The 25,888-nt window shown below is 52.3% G+C and overlaps 1 long non-coding RNA gene across 14 annotated transcripts in view; it reads left to right on the forward strand.

Annotated features, from left to right (window-relative positions):
- Positions 1-21,305, forward strand: part of LOC127488260 (uncharacterized) — a 34,709-nt gene extending 13,404 nt beyond the window's left edge. For 8 of the 14 annotated variants that reach the window (XR_016221428.1, XR_016221419.1, XR_016221415.1 and 5 more), the window contains one exon: positions 13,224-14,033. This is a non-coding gene — a long non-coding RNA (uncharacterized LOC127488260). Of the gene's footprint in view, positions 1-6,369; positions 9,338-9,659; positions 9,830-10,355; positions 10,550-13,223; positions 14,034-21,124 lie in introns of those variants that run through there. The other 6 variants (XR_016221420.1, XR_016221423.1, XR_016221416.1 and 3 more) reach the window with 5 other exon arrangements.
- The last annotated feature ends 4,583 nt before the right edge of the window (positions 21,306-25,888 follow it).

Raw genomic sequence — 25,888 nt, forward strand, 5'->3', positions numbered from 1 at the left:
TCTGCCCTGCCATCCCTGCCTGTACCTGACAGCTGTCGGGCTGAACTGTCCAGGAAGGGGTGGGAGGCGGACGCCAATGCTCGTCGAGTTTTTGAATATTACGGAAAACCCAAGCATTGTGCCGGGATCGTGCGCGGTGTTCTTGTGTCCATGCCCCCAGGGACACTGGCCAGCGGTCTGCTCTCTTACCGCACCCGCCTCTGTCAGGTTTCATATCACATGTAGTGTGGTCTCCTAAGATGAATGGGGAAATGGCTCATTTCCTCCCCAGCCTCTCGCAAAAGGTTTTGTAAGATTGGCATCATTTTCCAAAGAAAATATTTGGAAGAATTCACTAATGAAACCGTCTGGGCTTTCTGGATTTTTATGGGGCAAGAGTGGAGAAATTTAAATGACAATGAAATTCCCTTAATTAACTTTGAGTATTTACAGTTCTTTTTTAAAAAAAGATTTATTAATTTGAAAGGCATGGGGGTGGGGGAGGGAGAGGAGAGAGGGAGAGAGAGGGTCCATTTGCTTGTTCACTCCCCAAATGGCTGCAACAACTGGAGCTGTGCTGATCTGAAGCCAGGAGCCAGGAGGCTTCTCTGAGTCTCCCATATGGGTGCAGAGTCCCATGTACTTGGGCCATCTTCCACTGCTTTCCCAGGTGAGTTAGCAGGGAGTGGGATCAGAAGTGGAGCAGCCAGGACTTGAACTGGTGCCCATGTGGGCTGCACTGCCCCACTTACATTTTTCTTTTTTCTTTTTCTTTTTTTTTTTTTTTTTGACAGGCAGAGTGGACAGTGAGAGAGAGAGAGACAGAGAGAAAGGTCTTCCTTTTCTGTTAGTTCACCCCCACAATGGCCGCTGCAGCCGGCGCACCGCGCTGATCCAAAGCCAGGAGCCAGGTGCTTCCTCCTGGTCTCCCATGGGGTGCAGGGCCCAAGCATTTGGACCATCCTCCACTGCACTCCCAGGCCACAGCAGAGAGCTGGACTGGAAGAGGAGCAACTGGGACAGAATCTGGTGCCCTGACCGGGACTAGAACCTGGGGTGCTGGTGCCGGAGGTGGAGGATTAGCCTAGTGAGCCGTGGCACCAGCCTTTCTATCTTCTTTTATCAGTTTTCTAGGTGGAACTTTTGAGGGAATTTTTCTATTTTATCATTTCCATGTTAATATGCATTAAATATGTATAATAACCTCCATTGTCTTTTTAATATCTGTAGGATCTGTGCTAGTATTCCATTTTTATTTCCTTAGTTTGGTAATTCTCTAGAGCATTCTTTTTAAGAGGTTGTGTATTTCCTTAAATTTTAAGAGCCATGTTTCACTTTCTCTCTTGTTTTACTTTTCTCATTTGTTGTACATTTGAAAATGCTTTTCTTAGTTTAGTTGGTTTTATTTACTCTTTTGCTGACTTCGGACGCTGGATGAAGGATGAGCTTTGTGTCCGTGGGCAGCATCGAGGCTGTGAATTCTCCTCCTCTCACGTGTTCGTGGTGCCCACGGTTTCCTGTGCTGTGGTTTTGTTCTTGCATACAAAATATTTTCTAATTTAGACTATAATTATGAGCCATGGGCTACTCAGACCTGCGTTGCTGAATTTCCCAGTGTTCTTGTTTGAGGTCTTTGCTGTGTCCCTGGTTAGCGCCCGGCCGCTGCCCCTGTTCTGTTGGTCCCCGTGGCAGTTCCAGTCACTGTGGTTGTCCGTGTTCCTCTGGGCAGCTTCACGCTTGTCCCCTGCAGCTCCTCCCAAGTCTTGTCAGTTCATGTATTGACTCTTATGCATTTCCCATGAAGCTTTTATTTTAGCACCTCTAAAACACACAACAAATTCAGTTTTTAATTTTTTTTCAGATCTAGCTCCTTTCCCAATCTCTCCTTTTCTTAGTCTGTTGTCTTATCCTGTGTTTGTCTCTAAAGAATCCAAGTGGCTTCTGACAGTTCTCTTCACTTTTCTTGTAGTGTGCGAACACTTAATCAGACAACCACCTCATGGTTTTTTTGTTTGTTTGTTTGCTTGTTTATTTGAAAGGCAGAGTTAGAGAGAGAGAGGGAGGGAGAGATACAGAAAGAGAGAGAGATTGTCCATCCACGCGTTCACTCCCCAGTTGGCTTCAACAGCCAGCATCAGGCCAGGAGGCCACGGTCAGGAGTGAAGAGTCTTTTCTCAGTCTCCCACGCAGGTGCAGGGCCCGGGCACCTGGGCCATCCTCTGCTCCTTTCCCAGGCCATAGCAGAGAGCTGGGCTGGAAGTGGAGCAGCCAGGACGTGAGCTGATGCCCCTGGGGTGTGCTGGGGTCGGTCACAGGCAGCAGCCTACCCACTATGCCCCAGTGCCAGCTCCCAACCTTGTGGTGTTTGATAGGCATTTCCAAAGAGACTACTATAGGCGGGAAAGCTCTGTATAACTGCGAGGTGCTATTTTTAGCAATAATGGCATTTTCCAACAAATAATAAGTCTTGAAAATCAGAATCATGGGAAAGCAGCAAAGACACTAACAGCGGTATAGATTTTGAGACCTATTTGGAATTTGGACAGAGAAGCAGAGGGTTGGAGAGCTCAGGTGCAGTGTTGTGGGTCTGTGTGGGCTTTAGCCGGAGGCGGTGCTGGGGCCTCCTGCAGTGGGGGGCTCTGTGTTGTGCTGCAGGAAGCCTCGCTCCTTCCGTCTGTGCTTCCTGGAAAAGCAGCTGATGAGGCGAGTTAGCAGACGGCAGCTGCGCCCCGTGGCCAGTGGGACTTCCTCGTACCTGAACAACGGGTGCCGTCGTGCTCTGAGAGCCGGCTGGCCTCTCGGCTAGGCAGGCCGTGGAGCCGAGCCATTTACGGCAGAAGTGCGTTTGTCTTGGAGTGGTGAAGAGAGTCCGCATTTTCTGTATTACCCCAGTAATGCCACTGGGAGCCTGAGCCTGCCTCCCCTTCCTGCCCCCACCCCCATTCTCACGTCTCTGTCTTTATTTATTTATTTGTAAAGAGCTGTTTATTTGAAAGAGTGAGGGAGGGAGAGGGAGTGACAGAGAGACAGATCTTCCATCTGCTGGTTCACTCCCCAGACGGCCACACCCACTGGGGCTGGGCCAGGCTGAAGCCAGGAGCCAGGAGCTTCTTTGGGTCTCCCATATGGGTGTCAGGGGCCCAAGCACTTGGGCCACTTTGGCTGTTTTCTAGGTGCATTAGCAGGGAGCTGGGTCAGAAGTGGAGCAGCTGGGACTTGAACTGGCGCCCACGTGGAATGGCAGCACTGCAGGCAGTGGCTTTACTTGCTATGCCATGGTGCCAGTGCTTCTCTGTCTTCTTGATGTCAGTGAGTGACCTGTGCGTGTTGGGAAGCTGCTGCAGTTTCCGGAATCCTCAGCTTCCAGGAGGAATCAGCTGGGAGAGGCCTGTTCCAGCAAGGCTCTTGGTCTTCTTATCCCAAAGCAAACCCTGCCCCAGAGCCCTCCTCCCGGCCCCAGCCGCAGACTTGCTGTTGGCGTGCTAGCTGTCCGTCAGTGCGCTGTCCCCTGGTGGTGTGCTGCTGCTTCCACTGCCTGCTGGGTCACGCCCTCGCTCAGGTCTCCTTTACCACGTCACCTAGTAGAGAGCAGACCTGGCTCTTAACACGCCCGCTTTCCTGGGAAGCCGTGTGATGCTACGCAGGTGTCCGGGGGCGGGTTCTCCTCCAGGTGTCTGGGGCTCCCTCAGAATTGAACACCGTGTCCCCAGGACGGCTCCTATGCGGCAGAGCTGGCCAGACCCCAGCCGGAGTGCCCTTAGCTGTCGCTGAGTCCTGAGAAGTGAGAACTGGGCTCTGCTGCCCCCTGCCCCTGAGGGACGGCGCCCGGGGACTTGAGCAGGCATCACTGGACTTTGGGGTCTCTTGATTTTAGCTGGCCAGAAGCTGAGTGAGCCCCTTTTCCCTTTGTCTTTCTCCCGCTTCAGTCTGTTTTACAGAACTCCCATTTCTGTTCCCGCTGCGTTTTTTTCTTTAGGACTGATACGGCAGCCACGGTGCTAGATGGTGGGACTGCGTACAGCCTTCTCGTGACAGGTGCATCTGTCTGTCTGTCCTTTCCGTAGCTCTGCAGTCTGTTTCTTTTGTATTTTGTCAATTACCTGCTATTTAAATTAAATCCCAGCCAGGAGCAGGGTCCTGTGCTGCCTGGGGCACTGGCCTGTCTCTGTCCCCTTCTGAGAGGGGGGGCCGAGATCTGCTTGCTCCCCAGTCTGCTCCCCCAGGGGCTCCGTCAGGACGTCCCGGGCCTCAGGGTCTGAGCAGCCTGGGCACTGTCCCTGCTCCTTCCGCGTGTTCGTTCCCTGGCTCCTCGGGGTGGGGACGCTGGGAAGGACCTGGAGCAGTCGGGCAGCCCTGACCCAGGGACATCATGGAGGCAGAAGCGCAGATGCTTAGGCTGTGCGTTTCGAGGGCGGGGAATGGCCAGAGTTTGGGTACAGGGGTCTGCGCATCTTGCTTCAGAAAGCGTCTATCAGATCTGGAGTATCATCACACAGAAGGTTCTGGAGAACCAGCCGCTGCTGGGGGTGTGGCCTTCCGAGGAGGGGGTAATACTTGGGTTCCCAACTGTCCACTTGGCAGAGCTGCTGAGCAGTGGCCACTGCTGTGACACGGGGCAGGAAGCGGGGTACAGTGCCCAGTGCGGGAGTGCGCTCTGCGGCCCCGGGCTGCCTGGCAGCACTTTGGGTTTTTCCAGCCCAGCCCTAATTACCTGTTTTGATTTCTTTCTTGCTAGTGCCTTTCTCTCAACCAACTGTTCCAATGGAACCTTTAATCAACTAATTGTCTTAAAATACATCTAGCTAAAACAGAGCTTCTTTCCAGTGTGATTTGATTTGTTGGAGGGTTACTTCAGATTATTTATTTCAGTTATTACAGATTTCTTAAATCAAAGGAGTGACTATCTAATGGTGGGATCTCAGATGGGAAAAGCAGAGAAGTGGGGGTCATTGTTCATTCCAGTTAGAGATCTAATTTAGTCAGAAGCTCCTCTTGCCCCAAACCACCACCACCACAAGGCAGCCACACTCTTCTGCTTGACCATGGTGAACTTGTCTTGCAAGGGGTCCACGCCCTCACCATGTTGCCAATGGCAGGGTCTCCGTTTTGAAGGCTCAGTTATATTCCATTGTATTTATGTACATGCTCCCCATCTTACCCCAGGGTTATGTCCCGCTAAGCTCCCCATAAGCTGCAGGTTCCCTGGGTTGAGCTTGCATGGAACACGGCTAAGCTCTACACACCCTCGCTCAGCAAAGCTGCGCACCGCAGAGCACCAGCCGCTTCCCGTGACCGTGGGTCCAGCTTTGGGCGGCTCCCGCTGCTTCCAGTGGTTCTGAGAGGAGATTGTCCAGCACAGTGCTCAGCTGGGGAGATGAGGCTATCCTGCACAGTGCTCGCCCTGGGAGAGATCCCAACCCGCAGTTTCTGCCAAGCCCGGGGTTCCCTTGCACCACTGTCCAGTCCTCCTGGTGCCAGACCTGGGTTTACGTAACATGAAGTAACGTGAAGCTGCAGGGGATTTGGCTCTGCTTGGAGCCCTTCGGTGTGTACCTGTCTCCACGCACGGTCCCTGCAGGGCCCCCATCTCCCCAGGGGAGCAGAGCGGGGCACACCCCTCACCTCGCCCTCTGCCCTCCTAAGGGAGACGCACCTGAGCTTCCCGGTGAGTACAGCTTTCCTCTCACTGTGTTTACTCCCCTGGACTTCACGAGGATTCTGTCTTCTGTCTTGTTGGGTTCTCTTTAGATTTACATCCGTTAGCACTGGGATGAGGCAAAATCTTACCAACAAATAATTCAGTGATTTTATTTTTTTATATTGATTTATTTATTTGAAAGGCAAAGTTAGAGAGAAAGAGAGAAAGAGAGAGAGAGAGAGGAGAGAAGAGAGAGGTGGTTCACTCCCCAAATGGCCGCAATGGCCAGGGTAGGGCCAGGCCAAAGCCAGGAGCCAGGAGCTTCTTCCAGGTCTCCCATGTGGGTACAGGGGCCCGAGCACTCTGGCCATCTTTCCCAGGCACATTAGCAGGGAGCTGGATCGGAAGTGGAGCACCTGGGATTTGAACTGGCTTCACTGGCGCCCATGTGGAATGCCGGCATCACTGGCGCCCATGTGGAATGCCACTGCACCACAGCACGGCCTCTCCCTGTTTTTCTTTTGTCCATCTGGCTCCCAACACCTGGCGCAATGCCCGCTCACTAAGAGATGAAGACAGAGACAGGGCAGCCCTCGGCCCCCCTCGCCTTCGGGTATCAGTGGGATGTTTCTTAGCCGAGCTGCAGAGCCAGCCAAGAAGCCAATGGTCCTGCGCTTGGCGGGGTTGGCCGAGAGCGGAGAACGACGGGGGTCACGCTTTGTCTCCTTTGCCTCCTGTTTGCACCCTTGCAGACGGCTCAGCGATCAGCACACAGCCCTGCCGCTGCGTGCAGACCTCCTGCCGCGCACCTGCGGAAGAGTTCTGCTGTGTCCTTGGTGCTGAACTTCTCCCGCACAATAACTCACTCAGACGCGACAGCATAACCACCCCTGGCCCCACCGTGAATGACAGCTGTGTCACCAGGGCTGGGCGAAGATGCCTGCGTTCCGGGTGATTATGGACTGATGGATGACACACTTGAAAAATAAGGAGCTCCCGATTTGCACGCCCTTCAGCCACCGAGGGGGTGATCACACCCTCGCAGGCCTCCTCCCTGGAGGGGTATTTTGGGATGTCACTCCGGGCACGGGGATTTTCTCATTAGTAAGTGATGGCCACCAGCCCTTCTCAGTGGACACATTTCCGCGTCTGCCCGGCTCTTTTCTTTCTTCGGGGGACTTTGATCACGGCACGTGGCACCTGTCCTGGAGCGCACAGACGGCCTGATGGTTCAGACCACAGCGTGCACTGCTGGGCGAGGGCTGTGTAGACCCCAAGGGCCCGGCCGTGAGTGCAGCGTTCGCTCCTGTGCTGAGCTTTCACGGATGAGTGGTGGATCCAGAAATTGCAGTAATGACTCCTGGTGAAGTCTGCTCTGGCTCCAGCCCTCCTTGCTTTGGTCATGCTATCTGTAGTTTCAGAACGCCCACTAAATGAGCAGAATTATCTAAATTTCCTTTTGACATTTTCCTTTACAATTGTTTTGACATCTCCATTTAGAAATTTCTTTTCTTGTTAAAGCTGGATTGGAAAAGTGAATTTCTAGACAAGCCTTGCTGGGCTTGAAGCCCGAGGGTCAGTGCTCACCTGGCTTAATTGGAGAGCATCTAATCCAGTTACTGTCCATCAGGAGGTCTCTCAGAATCCCAAAAGCCTCTCTCCCGGGCAGCTTCCGTGCTCACGGCTTCTTCTGGTTTCTCTGGGACACAGGGTGAGGTCCACCTGGTCCTAAGTCCCCTCCCAGTCCCCTCCATCCCCTCCATGCCAGCCTGGGGCAAACCGCGTTGGTGTGATGAGAACTGGGAGATGCTCCGGCTTCCGTGGACTTGCTGTGCGCCTGGCCTGGTCACAGACGCGGCGTTCCTGGTTGCTACATGGTTGCCGGCTGCGTTACCCAGCTCTGTTTTTTTTTTTTTTCCAGTGATTTAATTGCATTTAAGACGTGCTGCTGTCACCTGGACAACTGGTTTACCTTTTATTGCATATTTAGGAGCCTGCACTGCTTCATGTTGAATGCATTCTCCCCTGCTAAGATAATCTCATTGTCCTTAAAAAGCTGTTTTTATACAAATCCACATTACTGGATAAGAGAGCAAATATTTCTATGGGAAAAGGGAATTAGGGTCTGGATCTGGGCTCATAGTACAGTTATTTTTCCCAGTGAGGATTTCAGCAATGCACTGGGTTCTTATTGCTAGAAGTGCTTTAGACACAGCAAAGGTAAAAATGTCCTTATTTCCCCAGTGCTGACGGGCCGAGGCCGCCCATTGTCCTCTCTGCTGGGCTGGCAGCCGGCGCCGTCTGCGGCCGTCCCCTAAGGGTTCTTGAAGAATCAAGCCACTCAAGAGAAACAGCTGTGCGCTTGCCGCCTCCGAAAGGTGGTTTTCTTGTCGTGTGCCTGCCGATGCTTCCTTTTCTGGGAAGCTCCTGTACTAAATGACATTTCCCAGGTACGACGTGGCCACACAGCGGTCCACACACGTTGTCCCACTCCGTTTTCTCCCCCGCCGTGCGTGGTAGGCACTGCGCCCTTCGTCTCCTGCAGGCAGACGAGGGAAGGTGGTTAGTATCACTGATTTGCTCACGGCCGGGACCCGAGCCGCACACACCCTCTCCTGACTTCCCGCTCCCACGGGACTTGTGCTGGGAGCCTGGTGGGAGACATTTGGATATCTGTTCTTCCCAGTGTTGGATGAGCACATGTAAACCTCTGTAAACCTTTGTTCAGGCATCCTGTTTGGCCACGTGTATTTGTACATCTGATCGGAATGACTGGGTTGCACGATAGGTGTGCACTTACCTTTGAAAGAAATTCCCAAACTGTTGCCCAGGTTGTGCCGGGGGGCATTTCTGCCGTCGTGGGGGCTTCGGATGCTCTTAGGCTTGGCTGTAGGGGCATCGTGCTAAGTCCCTGTGGTTTAGCCTACCTTTCTCCAATGCCAGATGGAGCTGAGCATCTTTTAACGTGTTTAACTGCCTGGCAGGTATCTTATTAGGTGGAAAGTCTGTTACAAATCGTGTAGCGATGTATAGACTAGAACTTACGCTGCCCCTGCACGCTGAGAAGTTACCAAGATGACGAGGTCTGGCTTCTTTCTGAATTGGTGGATTTTGTGGGCTGTACCCCTCGCCAGTTAGGTCACTTCATGGCTGAATTTCCTCTTTTCCAAACAGGGGCCCTTCGGTTCTTTTTCTTGCTTGATTTTGCTGGTTAGAAAAACTGTACAGGCTGAAGCCTGACCGCTACACAGAATCCACAGAGTGAACGTTCCTGCCGGTAGTAGTCGCAGCGGGGAAACGCTTTTCTGTCCCCTCGGGTCGGGCGGCACAGGTGTGCCTTCTCGGGTAGGGCAGCTCCCCTCTGCCCGCTCTCTGCTGGGAGCTTCTTTGTAAAGTCACGGCGTGTGCTGGGTGTTCTTATGTCTCTTTGAAATAATCATGGATACGGCTTTTTCTCAAATTACATTTGATTGATTTCCCGATGGTAAACCAGTCTTCTCTCTCTAGGATATGTCCCATTGGGTCAAAATGTGTTACTCATTTAGGCAGTATTCTACTCACAAACATTTCCTTAAGAATTTTTGAGTCTTTTTTTAAGAGGGTGTATGGTACTCAGTGTATTCATAATGCTTTTTGTCATTTCTTCTTAGGGAGTTTAGTGAAAATTCAACATATTTGCTTGAAATTCTCTCTAGAATTTTCCTTCCATCTAGGTCAGTTTTAGTATTGGCCAAAAAAATTGTTTATACCATTTACTTATTATTTCCTTAATTCTTGAGAATTTTGTAATGTCATCTATTTTATTCCATATAAGTGAACTATTTTTTCTTTACCCTTCATCAGTTTTGTAATGCGTTTCTTAATTGTATTAATTATTCCAAATAACTTTGTCCGTTGTCTCCCATTTTGTTCATTTTTGCTCCTTTGGAATAGTCTAATTTCAACTTATTAAATAATAATGGACTTTTCTTCATTTTTAACATTAAAACAGGTTTATGATTTTTCTGTTTTTCCCTCTTTCTTTCTTTCTTTCTTTTTTAAGATTTATTTATTTGAAAGGCAGAGCAACCGAGAGGGAGATACGGAGACCAAAAGAGATCCGCCACCTGCCGGTTCATTCTCCAAGTGATCACAACAGGCAGGGCTGGGCCAGGCCACAGCCAGGAGCCCAGAACTCCATCCGTGCCTCCCCCAAAGGAGGCAGAGGCCCAGGTAAGGGGCCACGTTCTGCTGCTTTCCCAGGTGCATTCGCAGGGAGCTGGACAGGCAGCAGAGCAGCCGGGACTTGAACTGGCACTCTGGTACGGGATGCTGGTGACGCAAGTGGTGGCTTAACTCACTGTGCCACAGCGCCGGCCCCTTTCCCTTCTTTCTAAGATCAGCATTTGAAGCTACAGATTTTCATGTAGGACTGCTTTGTATATAAGCCACAAATTTTATGTGGTATTTTCATTACCCTTTAGTTTGAAACATTTTATATTTTCATTTTTGACTTCTTGATTCACAGGTTATGCAGAGTGTATACTGTTTAATTTTCAAATATTTGGGGGGAATTTAGAAGATATCTATTGCGAAAAAAAGAAAGATATCTGCTGCTCTGTATGTCAGATATGATTCTACTGTGATTCCAGCATAATGTGGGGGCTGCGCTGGCGTGGTGAGCTAAGCCTCCACCTGTGGCCCCAGTATCCCATTACGGGAGCTGGCTTACATCCCGGCTGCTCCTCTTCCGATCCAGCTCTCTGCTACGGCCTGGGATGCAGTGGAAGATGGCCCACGTGCTGGGGCCCCTGCATCCGTGTGGGAGATCTGGAAGAGGGTCCTGGCTTTGGATTGGCCCAGCTCTGGCCATTGGGGCCCTTTGGGGAGTGAACCAGCAAATGGAAGACCTTTCTCTCTGTCTCTCCCTCTGTCTGTGTCTCTGCCTCTCAAATAAATAAATAAAGTCTTTTAAATAACATAATGTACAGGAGTTCAGTCTTTTTATTTATTAACTTGGTTGCATTCAGTATGTGTTCCTTCTTGTTGAACATCCTACCTGTGGCTGAAAAGATACTCTTCTCAGGTCAGTCTCTAATCTGTGCACGAGAGATCTCTACTGATGTTGTACGGAGCTTTCTGCAGGTCACCATCAGAGGTTGTTGACATCTCTAACTCTGTATTGGTCTCTTCCTCAGCTTTGTTTCCTGTGTGAGTTACAGTTACCACTGTTACATCTGCATGCTACGGGGACCCTTTCATCCTTATGGAAACTCCTTCTTAATCTCTAGTGATACAACTTTTCCTAAAGGACATTTTGCGCAATGTTACAAAGTAACATATGCTAAGGAATCTCTTCCTTATACAATAAGTTCATCCTTTTTACTGTTTACTCTGAGTATGACTTAAGGTTTTCTGCTTTTCCATTTTTATTTTCAACTATTTGTGCTTTATCTTTATAGCACATCTATTTTAGACAAATATATCCAGGTCTTGGTTCGCTGCAACCCCAGCCCCTGCCTGACAGAATAGATGTCTATTTTTAGTTTACTTTTTAGTCCATTTACACTTAAAGTAAGTATGTATGGTTGGATTTAGGCCTGCCATTTTGCTTTATTTTTTTTTCTTGTTTATTCCATCTGTTTTGAGAAAACTTAGGAGCACATGCTTGTTGGTTTCTGAGTCTGCAAGGGGTGGGGGAGGGGGCAGAGTGGGGTGGGGCCTTAGGTGCTTCCTGACACATGTGATGTCATCAGGAGGGACAGGCAGAGGAAGTGGGTCAGAAGCTGGGGCGGGGGGATGCATGAAGTGTGTTGTGATGAGGGAGAAGGCGTTTTCTCTGAGAAGGTAGCTCGTGCACTAGACCGATCGTCCCTTCAGCATGCGACAACTCAGCAGGCGTGGCCCCCAGTCCCCTGCAGCTGAGGGGCAGCCGCTGTTGACTGACATTGGCTAGATAATCACAGGGACCCAGGTGCGATTGGTGGCTGAGACACAAGTGCTGGAGAGAACCAACCCTCAAAATCGTGTCACCGAGGAGCTTGGCTTCCCGCAGCTGGAAGGAGCGGTGGGTCAGAGCCGCGCTGGTTGGTCACCGGGCAGCGTCCAGGCCAGCGGGCGGTGTGTGGCGTGCTCACTGCAGGGGCCCAGGGTGTGCTGGGGCAGTGCAGCGGGCGTGGCCCAGTGCAGTGAGCAGGACAGGAACCGAGATGTCGCGCGGCGGTGTGATGCTGCTGTCTCTGGCTAACAGTAACGAACTTGACATGAGATCAGTTAGTTTGTTGTGTGGTGACTTTCTCTTTAAATCATCGAACGTTTCTCTGATGTGCATGAAGCAGAATTGACGAAACTGGGCTAAAGCGAATTATCAGGGTGATCCACCAAGTGAGTCACCGCCAAATTACCTTGCAGCTTTATTTCTGTTTGAGGGAGAAACAGGTCAGCAGAGGACATCAGGCGCTGCTTCCAGGTTTCAAAGTGGCTTCTTCCAGGCACGCGAGGCTCTCAGCAGAAAACCACATGTTCAGATACAGACCTAAGTGGACAGATACGAGTGATGTACGTTCCACAAATTGCTATGGAAATCTTCCGTGTGTTAGCGATGACGTCACTGACCATCACAAGACCAGATGCAGGCCTCCATCCTTCCAGAACCCTTGAAGGGGGGCACTCAAGTGTGTTCGGCGGGCATGCATGTGTGGCTCACCTGCCGCGGTAGCCAGTGCACATGGAACACGAGAGTGAGGGCTGAGTCCTTCGGTGGAGACCCGCCGGGCGCCTTCCGGGGGTAACCATTGTGCTTGGGGCCTTGTGGCCGGCAGTGAAGAGTGAGATCTGCACCCGACAGGGAATCGGAGACGCTCAGACTTCAGGAGCGGAAACGGGGGTGCTGGGGAGAAAGCGGAAGAGCCGAAAGGAGGTGGGGGTCAGCTGGGAGCTGGAGGGGGCTGTGGGCTCCCGTGTCCTGCTTTGGCCATGTTTCAGCATTCTTTCTGCAATGCGTTTTTTTTTTTTTTTAAATAAGCAGTTGAAATGGACTTGTTATAATGGGTGAGCACAATGCGGTATCTCTGGCCGTTACTTTTTGTTGAGCGAGTGTTTATTGGGTGTGTGCTCTGTGCTGCATCCTGACGGTGCCGGCTTCCTGTTGATGGGAAGACAGGGGTCGTGGGGACTGGGGGAGAGGCAGCAGTGTGCCCTGGCGGTCGTAGGCTCAGCTTTGAGTCATTTTGGAGACAGATCGAATGCGCTTGGACACTCGGCCCTGTCCTCTGGTCAAAGGGCTGCACGGAGACGCAGATCTTTCCTGGAGCCCGCACTGCTGGACTTTATCTGACGAGAGTTAAAGAGCTGGGGAAGCAGCGCGTGCCTGGGAAACTCTGTAGACAAGTTCTTGGGTTGGAAATGCACACACTGAATTCTTTAATACAAAAAAAGTAATGCTTTAAATTGCATTTTGGACATGATGTCCACTTTTTTGGCTCAACAAACAAACCCGAAATTGTTTTTAGCTTTCTGCTCTGGCATTCACAAAGTTTTGCCTAAAACCCTTGGGGATTTGCTGAAAAAGATTTATTTATGTGCATTCCGAGAGCACGCCAAAATCCTGCTGCTTCATGTTTTCCAGGACTCCTCCAGATTAACAAGCAGCGCACGCGCGAGGCAGGAGCAGTCTCGGCACTGTGCGCAGCGAACGTGCGTTTTCCAGGCCGACAAGAGGAGCCGGGCGGCACGGGGAGCACTCGGACGCCGCCCGGGGTTCTTCCGCTCTTCCAGAGTCACTGCCCGGATTGAAGGCAAAGCCACACGCGTGAGAGGTCTGCCGGCATGGGAGCTGGATTTATTTGATTTCACACTAAGTTCTGCCACTCGAATCTGACAGTCTGAGCCACCTACCGCACCCGCAGAAAACACAGGACAAACTTTGCAATGACAACAGAGCGAAATGACTGACTAACTCAGGGAGCTCCAGGTAACTGAAAACCAGCTGGACTGTGAGGCTCAGAGAGGAAATGTTGTACAGAAACATTAAAGGCACATGGAAAGCAACGATGCTGTCTCCTTCAGAAGAATTTTGCTGGCTGAAAAACATTGTGGGGCTGGCCTCGTGGTGCAGCAGGTTTAGCTACCACCTGTGACGCCGGCATCCCACCGGAGCCCCGGTTCGAGTCCTGGCCGCTCCACTTCCAATCCAGCTCCCTGCTAATGCACCCTGGGAAGACAACAGAAGATGGCCCAAGTGCTGGAGCCCTGGCCACCCACGTGTGAGACCTGGATGGAGTTCTAGGTTCCTGGCTTCTCCCTGGCCCATCCCTGGCCATTGTGGCCATTTGGGGAGTGAACCACCAGATGGAAGATCTTTCTCTCTCTGTGGCTCTCCCTCTCTCTGTAAATCCGCCTTTCAAATAAATAAAAATCTTTAAAAATTTTAATAAAACACGTCATGGAGCATAACCACCTTTGTGTCTTTGGTTTACCGACCAACATACTTGCTGCTGCCATGGGGACCCGCGTGAGGGATCTGAGCTGCACTCGCGTCTCAAAGGGCGTCATCTGCATAGTGCTCAAAAGTGCAGACAACAAGAGGAGAAATCCCAACTTTGGTCCAGGTTCCCTGCACTGCCAGGGACAGGTGTGGGGGGCACAGAGCTGGGTGTGGCCACACGTGCTTGCAGTGAGGGTGATGGGCTCCGTACCGTCCCCAGAGCCCCAGCCTGATGGCCACTATGTGATGAGTGGTCCCTTTGGTGACAAGATGTCCCCTGTGCTTATCGGATGGGACCACTCTCCTGGTCACTGTACTTTATCTGTGCATCTGTGTGTGGCTGTGAAGCGATTGCACGTCGGCATGCAGTGAGTGGAGAGAAAGGAAGCTCTCCAGGCGTGGACAGACCAGGAGCTGCCCGGTGTCCTCTCCATCTTGACTTCATCCTGTGGGTGCCCAGCCTGAGCCCATGGACTATGGACCTGAGCTGGGGCAGAGACAGAAGCCTTGTGTGTTCCCATCTGAGTTTGTCTATAACAGAAGGTAATGAGTGTAAACCTCCTTACAAATGGCAGCGAGCTAACAAGGACACCAGCCAGGCCCAGCTAAAGTTCTGGTGGATATTCGCAGAGTACCCCAGGGTTGGAAGCAGAGGAAAAGACTGTGAGGGACCCTGTCCATCATGGGGTCTCCCCGCTTCTCCAGGAGCCAGGGCAGCAACGCGTGACTTCTGACGTGGGGGGTACTGAGGCGCACAGCTCATAGGCTCAGGGGACCGTGGAGGAGACCCCACACTGTGGCTGGCCTGTCTGCAATGAGCCCACACTCTGTAACTTAGAGATGAGAGAGGCACAGGTGGCACTGGCCGTGGCAGGTTGTGAGGGAGGCAGCTCCAGGGTGGAACTGCTGAAGACGGCACGGTCGCTGACCTCCCAACCTGTGTCCCCTGTTCCCACGGTGGGTGCCCAGCGGGAGGCTTGGACCAGCTCCTCCTGCCTAGGGCCCTGGATGCTGTGCAGGTACCAGGAGCTGACGGTGCCAGAGAGAACTCATGGTCTCTGTGATTGGTTACCCCCCCCCCCCCGCATCCAGCCGACTCTCCCTTCACTGTGCCAGACTTGTCACTTCCTGCTGCCTCGTGGTGCCTCCCCGCACAGCATGTGAGTCCCACGTGGCCACGTTTCCCGGCCACTGGCTTCTCATAGGGCTCGCTGGGCAGCGAATCCGCCCTCCCAGCAGCCGGTGCCTCTCGTACATGGAGTCTGAGATGGCCGTCCACTCACGACCTTCCCTGCTGAGGGTGAACCCCGAGCTGCCCGGCGAGGGTCAGGGCCTCCTGGGCACCCCCTGCCTCCAGTCTCTCCGACATCCCTGCCGTGGGACCGTCTCAAGTCTCTGGGTTTGTCCCTTGTTTAGTCTCCCCTGACCATCACACTCCCTTTTGTTACCCACAGCAGAAATTTCCCCCATCAAAAATGAGGTGGAGCTTCTCACGCCACGGCTGAGATGTCCTCTAGCGTGCTGAGCTCGGGCACGGTTGAGCGATTACTGCACCAAGTTTGCCTTCTGGATGATACAAGAGGGGCGCCCGGCCCGTCTCCTTCATTATTGCATTGCCCATTTTTACAAAACACATTTGTCAGGTGAGCAGTAAACCCACCTGTTAAGCAGATCATGCCTCATGGAAGGTGAGCCATAAGAAAATGTAGGAAGCCGTTTGAAACGAAGAATCAGCAGAGTTAAAACAAACTCACGTCCAGCGCATAAGCCTTTCGCCTAATGAACATCACAAGGCGAGATGTGGCCGTCCACGTAAGTGCCAGGTGCCGTGGCAAATGAGCGCTGATGGACAAGAGGGAGTTTGGGTGGCCAGGACCCTCGCTCGTCCGTATGGTGACCCGGCCTCACTTCTTTGCAGGGGACACTCGCTGGGTGGGCCGTGGGGGCTGCGTGTCAGCCACTGACCACCCGTGTAGGGGTGCAGTGTGGGTCAGGGCTGGGCTGCTGCTGAGATCCCTGGTGAACTTGTCTATTGCACGCTTTGCTCTTGGATGTGTGGGCTTTAAATGGCCACCTGTTTAGGACCCAAAGCAGGGTTTGGAGAGTGATGGGGGAGCTGTGTCTACACTCCTGCTGGAATACTGGGCAAAACGCAAGGCTGCCTGGGGAAGCGGGGTGCAGAGCCGCCGGAGCCAGCGGGAGGAGAGGCCCCAGGCAGAAGTGAGACCAGGAAGGAAGAGGGGCGTGCGGCAGCGATGAGAAGGGAAGACGCATGGAAAAGAGCCCAGGGTGCTTTTCCCAAGCCAGCCACGGCGGCGACCCCGTGTTAATTTAAAGGGTCAGTGTCAGGAAATGGAGGGCCGTTCCCCACAGACCCCATTGTGTCCTTGGAGAGGGTTCGTGTCCAAGAACAACAAATTCCTTCACTGTGAATCGTGCATCACCATGAGGCTCTGGCTTCCCGACTTCCTTGGAAGAGTTTCCGAATTGCTGGACCCTAATTTTCAAATGACACAAGGGGTCATCAAAAATGTATGCACGGATTTCTCTCTCTCTCTCTCTCTCTCTCTCTCTCTCTCTCTCTCTCTCTTTTATCTGCACAAGCGTAAGCTTACCGTTGAGTTCGTTTTCCATGAACGTTTTGCAGTGTTCTTGTCCATCCGGGGCACCCACACACGAGCCAGAGTGACAGCAGTCAGGGTGGGGTCGTTGCAGCCACCAGCGTCTGGCTCTGGGTGGCATGGAGTGGTGGTCCCAGTGACGGCTTTGGATGCCGTGTGCTGAGGAGTCGGAGCTACAGGACCGGGCCTGGAGGGCCACACCATACTGCTTGCCGAGAGGTGCCAGGGGGTGATGACGGGGCAGCTGTGGCTCAGTCAGAAGCAGCCTGGACTTGTGCCCGCCCTGGTATCCATGCTGCAGAGGCTTTGGCTAGGAGCTGAGCCGAGGGCCTGGGGCCGAGGGGGTTCCTGGCGGTGGAGAGCTGCTGGGCTAGGTCCTGGAGGACAGCCTCCAGGGACCCCACCCTGGGGCAGGACGGGAGCACATGATGGGCTGACGTCAGGACAGGAGAGTAGCCTGGGTGGAGTTGGGTGCTCAGGACCCAGACCCCAGAACGGGCCGGCATGGGCTTCCCGTGGGCTGGTGCCACCTTGCACAGCACAAAGAGGACTTGGGCCCACGGGGGTTCCCCCGGGGGTTCCCCTGGCTGCCATGCATTGGTAGGCCCCAGCCTGGGGGGGGGGGCATTGTCCCTGGCTGGCTCTGCTGCCATCCTCTTGATGCAGTTTCAGGTTCTACGGTTCCCGTCACCTTCAGCCACCACAGGGTGAAGACAGCACATGGAGAATTCCAGAAAAGCACATTTGTATGTTTTCAGTAACCTGTTCTGTTTGGATCAGTTATTGATGCCCCTGTCCTGTGACGCCCACTCTGTGACTCTCCCTGGGTCACAGGGCTGCACGTGGAGCAGGGCAGGGTCGGCAGAGGCCACTCCCCTCCGGGGCTTCAGGCTTGGGGGTGGCCGGAACACACCCTGTGCAGTGCGGGGATGTGGGGTGCTCTACCCAGGTGACCTGTCGGGGGGACGATCAGCTGCCTTTAGAGACCCTAAGGCAGAGCCCGTTTGACCAAACGTGTTTCCCGGGTGAGCCGAGGACAGACACTGGGTGCCCTCATGTCTTGTCAGATAGAAGCTGCATGGTGTCAAGTGCAGAGATGATGGCAGTAGCTCCGGCTGGTACAGTTTATTCCACATGTGATGTCGCATCTGCTTTAAAAGGTCACAGGTCAACTAGGGACCAAGGGTCAGAGTTATCACCTGCACGTGCAGAGTTAGCCCTGGAGAACTGGTTCTTCCCGGTAGCCGCTCCAGGACGCTGGGTTCCTGGCCGCTCCCCTCCCTCCTCTGCCCCACGGCTCCGCCTCTCCCAGGGCCTGGGCGGGAAGCTCCTTCACCTGGATCAGGGTTCTCATTTTCTCCTGCGGCTTCATTGTCACTGTCATGCATCAGTCACAGCGCCAAGTGCAGGCTTCCATCAGGCCCTGCTCTGCACGCTGCTCCCCACCCCCCAAAACCAGCAGGCGTCACCTGTGCCTTCACGTCTGGCCCGACCAGCGCCAGCCCCTCGTTGTCCCAGCCAGACGGTCACGGGCTCGCCTGAGGGTGGTCCTCCCAGCGGGCTTTGCTCGTGCCCCTCCTGGTGTCCTGTCCAGCGGCCGCCAGCAGGGCCTGACCGCGTGCACTGTGGGCCCCTCCCTCCTTGCCTGCCGTGGCCCCCATCCCGGCGAGGTCCCTAGGTGGGACCTGGGCGGTGGTCCCCGTGAGTCTCCCCCGACCACAGCCCGGTCTCATCAACTGACCGGTGCTGAGAAAAGTCTGCATTTCGTGTTCACAGCCAGGTCCAGTGTGCACACTTCCTTTATTCTCTGCTGCTCCTCTGCGTGAGGCTGCCGGACACCTGTCGCCCCGTGGCTTCCTCCCCACAACCCGAGGCGGGGGGCACCGTCCCTGTCCGCCTTCTCTGAGCAGCCAGGGCCCCTGCCACGTTCGGGGCAGCCAGCAGGGTCCTTCCAGCTCACCCAGGCCTTTCTCCTCCAGAGGAATGTTCTCCAGCATTCTCCGCACTCCCCACCCACTCCTACTTGTTGTGATTTTGTTTTCATTTCACGAATGTTTTGCTTTCTCTGTTAGATTGTAAATATTTTGAAGACAGACGTGTCCTAACTCTCTAACCACAATCCCTATGCTAATTCTGAAAAAAGCATTTCTCTGGTTTATTCAATTTCTTCAGTTTTATGCTTGGCATAACAAAAAATATCTCGTCGTGTTTTCCATGTAAATAGATTTATTAAATAGAGGGACGTGTAAAATGTGGTGGATTATTAGTGCTTAAACGCAGGGACAGCGTGGTGTCGTTGGAGGAATTTTTTGGAAAACCTATCGGATGAAATTCTTGAATTTCAGCGCTCAAGTCCGTCTGTTTCTGGACGCACATAGGTTGCCCCAGTCTCCTGGGAGAGGCAGACCTCTGGAATGGGCCAGCGGATGTGCAAGTGTGGTGAGAACCTGAGGCGCTATGGGCGGGTGAGAGACTGTTATTAGTGGTAGGATTTCCTAACACGAGCGAGAGCCACGGGGAGGAGAGCAGCACGCACGGGCAGATAACGTGCAGACAGCAAGAGCTCATCTCTGCCGGAGCTGCGGCCAGCACGGCGTCCTCTCTCTTTCTCGTCCGATCCTCCTTCTGGGAGTGACGCGTGTTGCCAAGATCCGTGATTTGTGCGAACGAACAGTGCATTTGTTTCCGTGGTCTCGGTGCTTGTTGACGGGGACTGGAACGCGTTTCCACGGCCTGCTGGCAGCCCGCGCTTTATTGCTCTGTGTTGGGAAGTTAGCCGAGCATCGCATGGAATCGACAGCATAGACTGTTGGGGCGCTCTCTATTTTATTCACTGCTTAAAAAGTTGAAGTTAGTTGTTTGCTTAATACCCCAAGCTGATGAGGCATTTCATTATCTCACCACTAATACACTCTAGAAATCGTACTCATTAGAGGACAGAAGGCATTGAAATGTAAACACGTGAATAATTTACACTTTCAACTGGTGTTAAATAAAAAGGTTTTAATCTAGACACAGATCTGACAATAAATATTCATTTCTAATTTCCAGTGAGTAAACTTTATCTCTTTTTAAAAGCCTTTTCACTTGATTTTTTTCCCCTGGAAGAGAATGGCAAATTTGACATGCGCACATCTGGGAATCGATTTCCCTCTGGTCAACACAGCCATGAAGAGCTATTATGAAAATCAAAATTTGAAATAATTGCAAGCGTGGTAATTGGTCATTTTGGGATTGCGGTGTGCTGCGACCCACGAGGCTCACCTTGCTGGTGCAGGCGTCCCGGGGGACACAGCCAGGAGCACAGGAAAGGGGCCGCCTCTGCACCTGCTGCCCTGGCTGGACGCTTGCCAGGCCTGAGAGAGGCGCCCACCCTGCGGGCAGGAGTCAGCGTCCCCTGCCCGGCCCGCACCCCTTGGGCCTGAATGTGAGGAAGAGTCGGGAGCTATGCCTGTGGAAGGACGTGCTTCGGCCACCCCCACATCTGCTGAGTCGGGGCCTGCCTGCGCCCCCAAGGCCATCACAGCCCACAGCTGGCACTGCTCCTACTGGTGGCCCTGCCACGAGTGACGTGGACCATGGCTACTGTTCCATTTGCCCTTTGTTTGTCCATAGGAAACGTTTGGGGTATTTTAGATTTGTTCATTTATTCCTCCGGGCCATTAGCAGGGGGTTGGATGCAGAGAGGAGCAGCTGGGAGGGGAAGTGGTGCCCAGGGGACCTAGCTTCACCTGCTAGGGCGCAGCGCCAGCCCCTCCACTTGTCCTTCTAATTAAAAAAAAACAAAAACCTTTTTTAAAAAGTGCTTATTTGAGAGGCAGAGTTACAGACAGGGAGGGAGAGAGGAGAGAGAGAGGTCTCCTATCCTGGATCCAAGAAGAAGCCTGAGTGTCCAGCTCTGGACGCGATTTCTTGGCAACTCTTAGTTTCGGTGTTGTCCAGCTGTCTCAGCTGACCTGGTTCCCTCCTGCAGAGGCCGGCGGTGCCTCTGCTGGCCAGGCCACTCCTGCCTGGCTCTGTCTCAGCCTGGCTTCACGCACCAAGGAGGCGCTGGCTCTCAGCCCTCCTGCCCTTTGCCCCTTGCTCTCACCAGCACCTGAATTTGCTGCTTTTGTCCATGCCATGACTTCAGCCCCCTCTGCCTGGGGTCAGGCCCTTCCTGGGCCAGGCTTCGGTGATGAGCTGCAGGGTGCTGACTCCCGGCCCACAGTACCCTAAGGCTGGGCTGTGGTCACAGGGACCCAGGAGAGGACTGCACCTTCCCTGAGGCTTTTCCCCCTAAGCATGTGGGTTGCTCGCGTGGCCAAAGAATGTTTCCATTATTTGAGTCATAGCATTTCTGTTCTCAAAACTGTGCAAAACGAATTTCCCAAAGAACTTCTTCTTCTAACTGACAAACTTGTGTCCATATTCCAACACCAGATTATAAACAGATGCAAAGTCTCAGGACATCTCCAGAGGGGCCATTTACAAGACCTCACTCGAAAAGAAAAGCGATGTGTTGCTACCAAGAATTACACCGTTTTCAAGGCTATTCAAGACTGGCGGGTCAAACCCCCATGTAACTGATCAAATGCTGCTGCCGAGGGCCGTTGTGAGTTGCCTAAAGCTGATGAACATACATCAAAAGATCTTTTAATTCAAAAATTGATTATTAAAACCACATTCTCTAAATTCTCCATTGATACTTGTTTTAATAAGTAAAATTGCTTGATCTTTATTTTTGTGCTAAACTCTATTTTCTCAAGCCGAGGGGATACATAATAGAAGTGTGTTGGTCCTAATAGATAAAAACCAGCCGTAATCTTGTGAATCAGCCACAGTCCGCGCAATTAGCAAAGAAGGAATTCTATCCACAGAAGCCACAATGAATCAAAATGGGGACAATGTAAGTAAAAATAATACAGAACCTATAGTAGAAAACTGAAATTTTTCCCCCCAGAAGTCTTGAACAAATAGCCATACTGCATTCTGGATGGACAGACTGGGCGTGGCTGTGTTTGCGCTTTCTGTCTTGGGTTGTGGGGTTTTCAGGACGTTTCAGAGCGTTGTCTGTCTATTCCATCAGCAACTGACGTCTCCGCTGGCGCTGCTGCAGTCACGCACTGTCTCGTGTGGTTTTTAATTTCTCTGCGCTGTTTCCTGAAACCCAAACAAAGAACACGATATGAAACCCAAACAACAAAACGAACAGCAGAGAGACCCTCATTAAACCCCAAAATGTGGGTAGGGGTGCCCCTTTGGCCTCAGCAAAGGCGAAGTGTGTGGGGTGCAGCGCTGAAGGGGTCGTTGGCCGGCCCTGTGCTCTGTGCAAGGAGCAGGCACCTCCCTCTGCCGGTGCAGCTGTGGACGCGGCCAGCTGGGCTGAGAGAAGCCTTCTGAGGCTCCCAGACACTGAGCCCCAGCAGGTGTGTCCGGGGGCTGGAGCCTCACTCTGGAGGGGAGACGCCAGACTGAGCAGAGCAGGTGCGGGAGGGGCAGTGGGGAAGGGCCCTGCGGTGCAGGGGGAGGCTCGAGGCAGCCCTGTCTGGGGAGAATCACCACAGCTGGACCCCAAGCCCCCGGGACCAAGGCCTGCAGCAGGGCAGGAAGCTCTGACCACGCTTGCCCTGGGGCAGCCGAGTGGCTGCTCAGAGGCCACAACCTGGGCCATTCCTGGTAACCGTGGAGCCTGGAGGCCTCACTGCTGTCCCGTCCCGTCAAACCCCATGCAGAGGAAACCTGCTCCTGATACACTAGAAAAAAATGTTCCATTTAAGCAACATAAACATGGATAACCTTAAAAGGAATGTGATTAAACACCAAGTTTTAATTATTTATCTTAAAGTCAGATGACAGAGAGAGAGATATCTTCTATCTGCTGGTTCATCCCTAAGTGGGTGCAATAGCCCAATCTGGGTCCGCCCAAAGCCGGGATCCAGGAACCACACTGGTGTCCCATTTGGGTGGTAGGGGCCCAGGTACTTGAGCCATCATCTGCTACCTTCCCAGGGGCTTGAATAGGAAGCTGCACTGGGTGCAGAACAGCTGGGACTCGGATTGTCACTCTGATGTGGGCAGCCAATGTGGCAGGTGGTAACTTAACCCACTGTGCTGCAACACCGGCTCCCCATGACATACTTGACAAGAGACACAAATATACACTCAAATATATAACACGTAACAGTGACGCACCAGGAAATTCAATGACAGGGATGAAACAATGTATTATTAAAAATTAGCTGAACTTAATAGAGATACTGATTGGAAATTTGAAAGAATAGCACAAAACAGAATTACGAGATCTGAGAAATGGAACAATGCTAAATGGAGGATATGAGACATCAGAAAGGCAGTGACAAAAATCACAAAAATGTAGATGACATAGACATTTCAGAAGTAGAGATTTAACCAGAAGAAAAGCAATAATGAATGTGAACACAGAAGACTCAGGTAAGAAACAGGATATAAAAGAAAAATGTCAAGAAAACATAATGAAAATTTGAAAAGTTGAAAAGAAATGATATGGAAAGAAGACAAAGAAGATCCAAAATACATTTAATTGGTGTCTCCAAAGGTTAAAAATGGAAGTGAAAGAATAAAATAGAACTATCAGTTTTAATCTAATAAAACTTCCCATGGTGCCTTGGTGAGCAAGTTGACCTGTGATGGGAAGTCCCATGGGAGACCCCTCAGACATGCAAGCATCCCTGGAGAATCCAGGGAAAGTCTGAATGACTTAGGATCGAAAGCCAGACGGTCACCAATGTTGTCGGCAGGCAGCACACCTTTAAAGATTACAAAGAAAAGAAAAATGACTGGAGGATTTCACTCCCGAGCCAGCTGTCCTCAAATACGAAGGTAGGGACGCCGGGGTGACTCAGCTGCTGGGAGCCCGTGCGCCTGCCTCCTCTCGGATTCCACTAGAGAACTGGCTCCCGCCCGTCAGATCGCAGTGAGAAAAGTCCAATGTGAGTGTCAGAGAAGCCGTGGAATAGGTGTGGCTGTAGAACTGAGATGGAGAAAGGGCGTAGGGTGGGACACTCCCGTGTCTCCTGCGCCCTGGTGGTGTGGAAACCGTCCACGAAACAACGCAAGTGCCCAGGGGAGAGTGTGGAGAAGCCAGAGGAACCTCACCAGTGGCTCCACACGCATCAGCTAAGAGAAAATAATTCTGCCTGCAGCCGACAAATCAAGCAGTAGAATCCTTCGTATGGGGGCCGGCGCCGTGGCACAGCGAGTTAATCCTCCGTCTTCATTGCCAGCATCCCATATGGGCGCTGCGCTGGCTTGTGTCCCGGCTGCTCCTCTTCTGATCCAGCTCCATGCTGTGGCCTGGGAAAGCAGTGGAAGTTTGCCCAGGTGCCTGGGCCCCTGCTCCCACATGGGAGACCAGGAGAAGCTCCTGGCCCCTGGGTTCAGATTGGCGTAGCTCCGGCCATTGCAGCCACTGGGGGAGTGAACCAGTGGATGGAAGACCTCTCTCTCTGTCTCTCCCTCTCAACTGTCTGTAGCTCTGCCTCTCAAATAAATAAATAAAATATTTTCTTTTAAAGAATCCTTCGTATGTCAGCAGTACAGAGATGACACCAACACCGGTGTCCAGTAGCAGGAGGTGAGGAAGAGGAGGCGGAGGGCAAGAAAGTTGCTGGCTAACGTCTGTTCCCAACAGAGAGCCGGCATACTGGGTAAAATTTAAACACAGAAAATGGTTGGATTTTCTCACTCCTCACACGTACAATACAAGTTATGCGTTTGTAAGATAAGTCATGTTGCTTTCTTTTTTGAAAACATTTATTTGAAAGATAAAGCTACAGAGAGCAGGAGACAGAGAGAGCTTCCATCCTCTGGTTCACTCCACAGGGGGCCGGGCCCGGCTGAAGCCAGGAGCTGCTTCTGGGTCTCCCACATGGGTTCAGGGGCTGAAGCACGTGGGCCATCTGCTGCTTTTCCCAGGCCATTAACAGGGAGCTGGATTGGAAATGGAGCAGCCGGGACACGAACCGGGGCCCATATGGGATGCTGGCCTTGTAGGTGGCAGCTTAACCCATTAGGCCACAACGCTGGCTCCAGTCATTTTGTTTTCTACCGGGTACCTTAGGGCCTGATTCTCTTGCAAAGTCTGGATTGAGATTGCTGATAAACATAATCAAAGGAGAGACCAAGGCTACTACACAAAGATATTGGTAACAAAAGAAGCAGTATAAGAAACATCTAAGCCTTCCCAAACACAACAATAAATTTCTTCTAAATTTTTCCTGACATCTGTCATCTCATTCCAGACATCCCATAACTTCCGTCTGTTCCTCCATTTCATTATACAGGATCCTGAAGAGAAAGGTCCCATAGTAGAAGGCTTTGTGTGCACGTGGGTGTGTATTACAACATGTACACACACGCGTGTGTCTACAAGCGTGTAAGTAACCACACGTGTCTAGAGCACTATGTGAGGGACACAGCAGTAAACACAGGAACTCTGCCTTTCAAATCAAATCTTTTTTAAAAATTGTAACAGGTGTCTGAGTGGTTAACAAAGGGAAAATCATCTCAGCGCTGTGTCCAAGACATGCACCTGCCGCACGTCCTTGAGCTAGGGAAATAGAGGGCTGGGCAGAGCAGGCACTCACAGAGAGCAGGGGCTGCGTTTGTGTAATAGATAAGGTGGGACTCAGACCAACAGCGTTAACGGGGAAAAAGGAGGACATACGTTACAATGCTGAAAGCCACAATTCACAGTGAAGGTGTGCTAATTATGAGTTACCTACGCACTAGATCACGCAGAAGCAGCCTCACATACGAAACAGAAACCACAGGAGACCAGAGAAGAAAGAAAGACACACTAGCACAGGAGAGAGAGGGACTGATGGGACCCCAGGTCTGGGCCAGAGGCGGCTGCAAGCGGAGGGAGTGGCTGCCACAGTATGCATAGGACTGTATGCAGCAGGCTTCAACAGTGACCTGTGGGGGAGGGCATGGTGGCGTGTGGGATGAGCCGCCCTGGGGACGCCTGCAGCCCGTATCCGGTGCTGGTTCGAGTCCCAGCTGCTCCCAGCCAATCCAGCTCTCTGTGAGTGCCCTTGGGAAGCAGCAGGTGATGGCTCAAGTACTTCAGTCCATGCCGGCTGTGTAGAAAACCCAAATGGAGTTCCTAGCTCCTGGTGTTGGCCTGGTCCAGCCCTGGCTGTGTGGCCATTTGAGGAATGAACC

This window comes from Oryctolagus cuniculus, chromosome 15, assembly GCF_051225735.1.
Source record: "Oryctolagus cuniculus isolate XC-2025 breed Fujian yellow rabbit chromosome 15, ASM5122573v1, whole genome shotgun sequence".
In the NCBI taxonomy this organism is placed as follows: domain Eukaryota; kingdom Metazoa; phylum Chordata; class Mammalia; order Lagomorpha; family Leporidae; genus Oryctolagus; species Oryctolagus cuniculus.